The sequence below is a fragment of the Suricata suricatta genome, chromosome 1, assembly GCF_006229205.1.
Source record: "Suricata suricatta isolate VVHF042 chromosome 1, meerkat_22Aug2017_6uvM2_HiC, whole genome shotgun sequence".
Lineage (NCBI taxonomy): Eukaryota > Metazoa > Chordata > Mammalia > Carnivora > Herpestidae > Suricata > Suricata suricatta.
Genome location: NC_043700.1, coordinates 137,648,755 through 137,658,354, shown reverse-complemented (window position 1 = coordinate 137,658,354; position 9,600 = coordinate 137,648,755). Strand labels below are relative to the sequence as shown.

At 39.7% G+C, this 9,600-nt stretch overlaps 1 long non-coding RNA gene across 1 annotated transcript; it reads left to right on the top strand.

The window, feature by feature from the left end:
• The first annotated feature begins 692 nt into the window (after nt 1–692).
• Nucleotides 693–7,917, top strand: LOC115296554. Its single transcript, XR_003910925.1, has 2 exons — nt 693–1,113; nt 7,571–7,917. It is a non-coding gene; the product is annotated as an uncharacterized LOC115296554 (long non-coding RNA).
• Nucleotides 7,918–9,600: the final 1,683 nt, after the last annotated feature.

Here is a 9,600-nt window from a genome sequence, read left to right as displayed (position 1 = left end):
CATATGGGATTAAGTTGTTTTTGTAGCACAAAGTTCTCTGTCTGTCCCAAGGTTATTGGTACCGGTCAGTCCCAGAGTCCATAGCTGAAGGATATCAGTAGTGCTGGGAGTCAACTCATCAGATCCTTAATCTCACTAACGATTATGTCTGAATCATAGGCATAAGGCATAAAGGTGCAAGATTCACTCTAGCTTGTTTGGCTGGTTTTTGTGAGTCAATGGATTAACTCTGAAAGTCAACTCATTTCTCTGTTTGATAAAGATGGGACTTATATGTAATACTAAAAATTTCTTGGAGCACCTGACTGACTTTGTCAGTAGAACATGCGAGTCTTGATCTTGGGACTGTGAGTTTGAGCCCCACATTGGGTATAGAGATTACTTAAAGAATAAAAATATTAAAAAATAATAAAAATTTCTTGAAAATTAAATACAGATATCCAGAAGAAGTCTGAGGGAAATGAGAATCAAGAATAGCTGCCGGTAGGGAACATTAGAACATGATTTTCTGGAAGGCATAGACCTATGACTTCTCTATCCTCAGTCCCTATCGGTCACCTAATGTGACACGTTACATTCTGTAGGGGGAATCTTTAGGGGAATTCATATATGACAGAGACCTTTCTTCCCTTCTGAAACATAGGCTCAACAGGCCAGAGGGGCATGTGTGTCAATCGGCACCCCTAGGTGGACATCCTCACCCAGCGCCTCTCAGTAGGAGGCTGTCCTGTGAGGCTGGCCGTTGTGACAGGCCCTGGCTCGGCCAGTTTGTGCTTTTCCAGTCTTGCTCAGTCTGGGTCACTCTTGCAGTCTTTTCTGAGTGGAAGGCTCGAACGTGAACTTCCTCACCTGGGGCTCCTATGACTAGGAGCTGTCTTGGGCTTGAAGCTGACATCTTGCAAATAACATTGAGTCAGAGCATGAGGGTGAAGACCCCAGACTCTGAACCTGTATTTTCTGAGTTGAAGTCCCAGCTCTGTCACTTGCAAGCTGTGTGACCTCAAGTGAATTGTTGAATCTCTCTCAGCCTCATTGGCTCACTTTCCTCACTTTTGTTAAAGAGTTATATTGAAGATTAAATGAGGACATTGTCTGCCACAGAGAAAACATTACGTAAGTAAGATTATCATCATTTGTGTCCATTCCAGTTCCGACATACATCAACAGTCGTAATTTGCACAGGGCCTGTGCACCAGTGGCATCAACATAGAAAATTGCTTGGCTACATAAAACTGGTCCCCAAATAATCTGTATAGTGACTAGATTGTAACCACCATTTTGCATCAATATTTTTGTTTTAACATTTCTTAAATATCTTTCTTATAATTTCTTTATTTTTGAGGTAAAATTTAAAAATTTAAAGGGCTGGGGTTTTCTTTATTAATGTCTTTATTTACCCAATGCAGAAGTGCTATGTATATGTTAAACAGAAAATGGACTGTTTTCAAAATTAAACAAAAACAAACAAACAAAAAAACCTGTTGAAGGATGAGCCCTTCACAATATCAAAACAAGTAACTAACCAATTCTGTCACGAGGCTCTGGTTTCAGAAGAGTTAAATTCTTGGGCTGATTTCATTTTTAGTGAAATAATCTGATGATTGTATCACATAATCTCTCCACCTAACATCTATATGACTTTAGGATCCCTAAACCTTATCATCGCCTTTTCCTCTTAAGGACGGTTGTAAGCTGAAGAGAGAAGTTGTAGTGTTGAGGACCAAGCCCTGTTTGGAGATTAGGAAGATTCATGAACGGGTCATATGCAGTTAAGATGTTTTTTTAACCAGTGAAATATCCAGCTGGCATTATTTAAATAACACAAGAGTTTCTGGTGGTTAGAAACCATGTAGTGATGGACAAAATGTTGGTGAAACATGGCAATGTGTCCTGGTCTAAAAGATAACATTCGGGTCAATTCTCTGGTCGTTGAAAACATGCATCTACATGACAGTTTCTTGTAGGTGACTTAGGATGGATTATCTCAGCAGGGCAGTGGGCCCAGGTAGGCAGTGGAGCAGGGTACTTAAATGGATTGGCTCTGGACATGGACTCATTGGGGTCCGATCAAAGCATTTATCTTGTGTGTGATCTCAGAATGGTCCCTTAATCTCTCTAACGATCTATTTTCTTGTCCAGAAAATTGGCATAAAATAGTACCGGCATCATTAGTTTACTTTAAGCATCAGATTTAAGAAGGGATATAAAGTGCTTCACCCAGAGAATGTCTGGTGTTAACTCAGGGCATTTTAGCTACTTTTTAGTATCCTTTGAAGATACTTCCCACATTAACTTTGCATTAGTGGATAACAGAACAATTAAAACAAGGTTCTTCCCGATTAACACCAAGTCCTGTTTTATTCAGGAAACTCTAATTTGTGTTTTGTTAAATGATTTTAATACTGGTGAAACCAGAGGTCCTGGAATTGGGTACTCATCCTCTTTCTTTCAGAATCTGTGAGTCAGCTTGAGACCAGTTGCATCTTCATAGACTATTTGTACACAATGATGCCACCTTTTCCCACTGCTTTTTTTTTTTTTTTTTGGTAGGCCAAGGAACTATTGAGAAGATTGTCAGCACAAGAAAGCAGTCACCTGGCAGGAAGAAGTGACTTGCCAAAGGCTAAGTTTCTGTAGAAGTCCTACTGTCTTCATGATAGCTAACTTCAATGAGCATTTAATATGTACTGGCACTGAGTTAAGCACTTCACACGTATTATCTTGCTTAATCATTGTGACAATCTTTTGCACTGGGACTCTGATGATCTCATTTTCATATGCGGAAACTGAAGTAAGAAGAGGTGTGTCATTTGTTCAGAGCCAGGGTGTGCTCTGAACACTATACAATGTTGGATAGAAAGGCTTGGTGTCTGAAATTATTGTCCCTATAAGTCCTCTGGAATGCATATATTTTTTGGAAAGGAAAAAATTAACTTCTGTTGAATTTGTCACTTTTCTTTATTTTTATATGATTATTTCCTATTATGAACTAACCAGATGATAATGCTCATTAAAGTTGGCTATCATGAAGACAGTAGGAGTTCTACAGAAACTTAGCCTCTGGCAAGTCACTTCTTCCTTCCAGGTGACTGCTGTCTTGTGTTGACAATTTTCTCAGATGAACTTTTCATAGCGTCTACCTATAGAAACTGGCCGACCTCAGAGGGCCACCAGCTGGGCTTGGTACACTATAATTTTATTTTTTCATTTTTAGGAAACCAGAGAGAGGTTATGATTCATGTCTGGCACTTTAATTAGTCTTTAATTAGTGATCTCACATAGTGGACTTTGATAGGTGTATCTTGGAATGTTATCCACCAGACAAAGCTGAAGACCACTCACACACACACACACACACACACACACACACACACACACGCACGCACATACACACACGCGCACACACACACACACACACACACAAATGTGTCATAGATGTTGAGATTCATGTGAAAGAATTTCTATTGTCTAACTTACTTGGGAAATATGGAAGAAACCTCTCCGTGGCATGTTGCATATGCATATAGAGAGAGTCTGGGATTCTACCCTCTACCATCCTTCAGTGTTTGTGTTTGCTGAGGTATTAGTGGTAGTTATGTGGCAAAATGTGCTGTGCTTTAGTAAGTTTATTAAAGTTGCTGTAATGTTAAGTTATGCAAGTCTTTTCAGAGCCTTTACTTGGTAACATTGTGGTAAATTTCCATAAATTAAATGTCTCTAGAATGATTTTTTGAAGAATCTGTAGGATTACTTTCCTGTGAGACAACACACTTTGAGAAACATTGGCCAAAATGGCAAAGTGTGTAGGCTCAGGGGAAGTCCAAGCTCTTCCACTTAGGTGCTGTGTAACTGGAAAGTTACATGAACTCTCTGTACCCATTTGTTCTTCATCAGCAAAATTAATAGAATAATAATATCTACCTCATAAATAAAACCACAAATATGGTTTTGCTTAACATTCAATAAATGTAAGTGTTTACCTTTGAACCAGGTCAGTTCAGTTTTGAATTTTGGGGTTAGTTTCTTTACCCTTGAGGAACTTAATCTTATTTCCTCTTGAATATCATCTGCTGACCTGGCAGGGACGGTGGGGTGGGGGGTGGTGGGGGCCAAAAACTAAAGCAAAAAACCAAACCTTGATCATGGCTTTGTGATAGCGCATGCCCAAGAATGTTACTGACCTCATGATGCAGCTAAAAATAACACTGACCTCTGCAAGCATTAAGAGCAGCAAGGCATACTTAATACATTGACTGGGTCCGTGCACACCTCTCTCAGCATACAGGAAGCTCATGTTAGAAGCCTATAACTCTGAGTCCTCTGACCTGGCAATTGCTTCCTTAGAGCTCACATTTTCTTCCATGAGCAGGCCTTGGAGGAGGACTGCCTGTTCAGGTAAATGACTGAAGACCCTCTTCTCGGTTGCTCCTTCCTTTGAAAACCCAGCAAGCCAAGATCCAGACTTCAGTTTTGAGCCATCAACTTTTCACTTAGCCAATTTCAGAAACGAAGACAGTCAAAGGATGTCAAACTATTGGTTAAAACTTTAAAAATTGTGCCCCATGAGATGATGAGGTGTGTGCGGGGTTGTAAATTGAGAATACCACCTCTTTTTCATTCCTGGATCCATCAGTATAAAATTGGTGGGGTGAGAACCTGCTCCTTTCTCTGAAGGAACATTGGACTCTGGGCAGACAAAAGCATTTCCCTTCAAAAATTATCTGCCTTCAAAATCATCTTCATAGCCTCAAACTCACTTTTCCAGCAAAGTCCAAGCAAAATCCCATGTGTTACAACCAAATTATTAAGCAACAGTAATAGTCACTGTGGTACTAAGGGCAAGGTGTAGCACTGTTTGAGAAAGGGGATCTTTAATTAGGGAGGAAAGAGAACCCAGCAAACCCCACTTCTTGAGCCATGGAGAAAGGTGAAGGAGTGGGAAGCCCCCCAAATGCTCTTTCTGGGATATGAACTTTAGCATGGTTCTAAATGCATTGGATTTAAGCAGCATAATGCCAACCTGCAAGTGTTCCAACCAGGTAGGTGGAATTAATTACCTAGAATTCTCAGGGTGATGATAGCAAACACTGGGAAGAGGGGTGCCTGGGTGGTTCAGTCAGGCCACTGACCCTTGGTTTCAAACAGCTCAGGTCATGATCTCATGGTTGTGTGATTGAGCCTCACATAAGGGCTACATGCTGATAGTGTAGAGCCTGCTTGGGATTCGCTCTCTCTGCCTCTCTCTGCCTCTCCCCAGCTCATACTCTCTGGAAGGGAGGAAGGAAGGAAGGAAGGAAGGAAGGAAGGAAGGAAGGAAGGAAGGAAGAAGGAAGGAAGGAAGGTAGGAAGGAAGGAAGGAAGAAGGAAGGCAGGAAGGAAGATAAAGAAGAGAAGACCACAACAATAAATTGAAAGGTGAAAGTGAAAAATATTTAAGAACAAAACTGTTGACTTTGGAATTGATTATTTATTGGGGGTGAAGGAAAGTAGTCAAAGACACCTCTGTTTCTAACTGACGTATTGGGTAAAAATTCTAATGTTATCAAAGGAGAAACAGTTTGTCTGGGGAGGAAATAGCAAAGTCAGTTTCAGATAATTGAACTTACGTTGTTGGTTGTTAATTCCCCAAAAAGCTAAAGAAAAACCTGTTAATCAGGCAATGCTAAGTTTATTGGAATGTTACATAGTTTTAGTGACATCTCAAAATATCAAGGCAGGGAAGTTATAGAATTTCAGGGTCTTGGCTAGGGAATTTTAAGGTGTGTTTCGCAAGGAGGAATCAGTGGGCACACTGAGGCAAAATTCTTGAAGCAGATCTTGATGAATAAGCTGTCTAACTGGCTTAGAGTCTTAGCTGTCAGGAAAGAGTATTTCCTGGATCAAGAAACCAAGTTGCTTTGCTTGGCATCCGTATTATTTAACATAGGGACAGAGTGGGTATGTGCAGTCCCACTATTGTTTAATTTAGGGACAGGGAGTTCTCAAGACGTTCATGGGACATTCAAGCAGACGAGTCCAACAGGCTGTCTAGAAACGGGGGGTGGCAACTGAAATAGTGGCTCTGAGTCCTCTGCATGGAACACACGTTCTGATACAAAGCAGGGACTCAGTAAAACATCATATAAGACTTTATTCAAGAATGTTCTCTATCCAGGTTCACCCAAGAAACTAAAACCTAAAAATGCTCCCAAAATGTTACTGACCTGTCATCTAAAACCAAGCGAGAAAGAGAAAGTAAACATCTTCTGCTTTCTCTCTGTTTATTCTCTTTGGGGTCTGTCGAGCTAAGAAATTGCACAGCACTTTTCTTTTTTGGCCTCCATCAAAGACTGGAAAAGAGAAGAATGTCTAAATAATTGTTAGATTTTTTTTAAGTATTTTTAAAATTCAAAGAATTCATGAATCTGACCAGTTAAAGTCAAATCAACCAAACCAAAGCTGGGAATATTTTTTGAAAGGCAGGAGGTTACATTATGTATCACCTACATCCCTGTCAGAGCCCTTCCCTTAAACTTTAGCTACTACTTTGTTATCAGTCAATTAAGTGTATCACATGCCTTGTAACTATTTCCTCTAGGAAATTTACAGCTTTATGGTTAGAGACAGAAAACCAGGAACAAAAGATCTTCTACGTTGTCCATGATCTGTTAATTTCTCTTCTGAGATAAAGCTATCATCAAGCCTTTGGAAGAAGTAAAATAGAAAAAGCCAGGTGGTAGAAAGTGATCTTGGTTTGAGAATTGCTTTCTCCACCTGCCCAGTGGTGTGGCTTATTCTAAAGGATAATTAAATATATTGAGTGCATGTAATGCACTCGACAAGTGTCTGTTGGGCACCTACACTAAGCCACGTGTTGATTTTGGTGCAAGGATTCAGCAGTGGGCAAATGGAAGTCCGCCCTCTCATAGACCTTACTTTCTAGTCAGGACACAAGCAAAGCATAGAAACGAATATATTTACATGAAAACATATGTCAGGGGGTTATCACTGATATGAAAAAACATATAGTATGTGAGTGGAGAGAAACCAATAAGGGAATAGCAATGAAGAGAAGGGAGACCTCTTGGATAATGTCGCATTTGAGCAGACACTTGAAGGAGCTGAGGGAGTGAGCCAGGCATGTATTTGGGGGAAGAACAGCAAGTGCAAAGGCCCTTCATGCATTCTGTGTGTACTAATGACATGGTAACACAAGGAATCGTGCTCTCATTTCCACCTAAGTGGTAGTATCTGGTGGCAGTACTGTTGGACTGGCCAGGGACTGGTAGAGAGTGTAGCAATGCAGGGGCCAGGCGAAACCTAGTGGAGTTGTGGAGCAAAAGGGGAGTAAAAAGGGGAAAAAGGAAGAGATTTTGAATTTGTAAAAGTATGTACATCCAAGCACTCTTATTTGGAAACATTATGTACACTGAATCTGCTATTTCTCCCGTTTACCTAATTGCCAGGAGCTCTCTGTGCTATCCCAGATTTTAGACTTTCAGAATTGAGCATGTTAAATCTTTGGGTTCTGACCATGTCACTGGCTGCAGCCTCCTCATAGATGCTATTCTCCATTTTTTTTTTCTTTCAGTTGATCCAACCTTGGTGCAAAGAGTCTTTCTCTCTGAGGACCCACTCTGCTACTTCAAGGCTCCCTTCACATCTAAGCATTTAAGGATAGTGAGGATTTGGTGAATGTAAAGGTCTTGACTCCAAGATTACCATTTGGAAAGTTTAACTTATTGACAGTGTCTTTTCTCACCATTCCCCCTACTTCCTGCCATAAAAAAACAAAACAAAAACAAAAACAAACAGGCACAAACAAGCAAAAAACAAAAAAAACAAAAAACCTGAAATGTGTTCTTCAACAATAATGGAAACCTGTTCTTATTTGTGGGAAGAAAAAAAAAAAAAACCCTGCAAAGTCCAAATCCTCAATGATGAGAAACAACTCTCTGTGGTGTTGTCCAAGGTCAAACTAATGTTTTCTACAAATTAGAATCTCAGTAAATATTGGTTGAACTGAACTGAACACAGCTCATTTAGAAAAGCTGTGACAGATTTACTGTTCTTTGTGTCGAAATCATCAGTTGGAAGGTGACATTTTTAATAAATATTTCCAATAAAAACAGTTTCTTTAGGGATGATTTTGTTAATGAGTTTGTCTTCATTCTTCTGATAGCTCAATGCAGATATAATCTTAATCATCTATTGCCTAAGGAAAGCTTTACTGCAATGACTTTTTAATTTATTTTTTATTTTTTATTTTGTTTTTAGAGTTTAGTGAAACCTAAAAGATCTCAATGCTTGCTTTATATTCTGGAATATGAGGCCCAGAGAAATATAGGGGGCAGGAGCAAAATTCCTGATTCTGAGGCTTGGATTTTTTTCTAGGACAACATTCTGCTTTTCATGGTTCCCTATTATTGGTTCATATTGCAGAAGCATCTTCCCTTTTCCCAAGCAGTAAGAATACAGACAAAATACTTTGCAAGAAGACCTGTAATCCTGCAGGCAGCAGGCAGGTTCTTACGAGACCTGTGGGTCATCATTTAGCCGGAAGCTGAGGCTGGATGAAGGAACATGTAGGGTGCCCTAAACAAATAGGTATTTCAGACAAAAAGAAGTGGCTGCTTTTCCTCCTCACTATATTTACTGTTCAGGACTTTTCTTTTTTTCACTAAACTTGCTTTGCCATCACATCGACTTTCACCACATTTTCTAGCTTAAGAATAATCTCATTGAAGGGGCAACTCAATGAGAGTCGGTTGAGTGACCGACTATTGATTTTGGCTCAGATCATGATCCTGGGGTTGTGGAATTGAGTCCCACATGGGGCTGTCTCTGAGAGTGGAGTCTACTTAGGATTCTCTCCCTCTCTCTCTCTCCCTCTCCCCTCTGCCATTCTTCCCTGCTCATGCTTTCTCAATCTCTAGAAGAAAAAAAGAAGAATTAAAGAAAGAATAACCTAATTGAAGCTCTCTAACAGTTGTTCCATAGTCCTGTGGAATTATAGGATGATATCAGTTGATATTTTAAGCACAATAAGCAACTTCTTTTCTTACTAGTTACAGAGAATGATTTTACTCTTTCACTCTCTTTTAAAACAAAAAAGAAGCTTCAATGCCTCTGGTGGAAAGAGGCCTATGGTAACTGGGGAAAGTTCAGCACTGGGACAGTAATTACGGGGAGATTAATATTTTTATTTCATTTTTGTCTCAATCAAGTGTAGTATATTAATATTTTTGCAAGCATAATGATCACTCCACCCAAAATCTATAGTGGAAAAGAATGTTTACTAAAACAAAAACAGGCAAAAGTATTTGCATAATGGTCACACTAACCCAAATCAAGAGACAACTGCATTGCACCCCGCCTGTATGCAGTTTACATATGTCTCCCTTGGCAGGTATACTGCTCTCTCTCTCTCTCTCTCTCTCTCTCTCGCTCTCTCTCTCTTTCATGTTGAACAATCTGGAGGAATTGATGTTGTTATTTCTTGATCTTAAAGAGGAGGAAGAAATTTCTTCTGTCCACAATTATTCTAGCTAAGCTAAGAATTAAATTTACATGAGACAAATTAACAGGAGAAAAGAACCAAAGTATTACACACACACACAC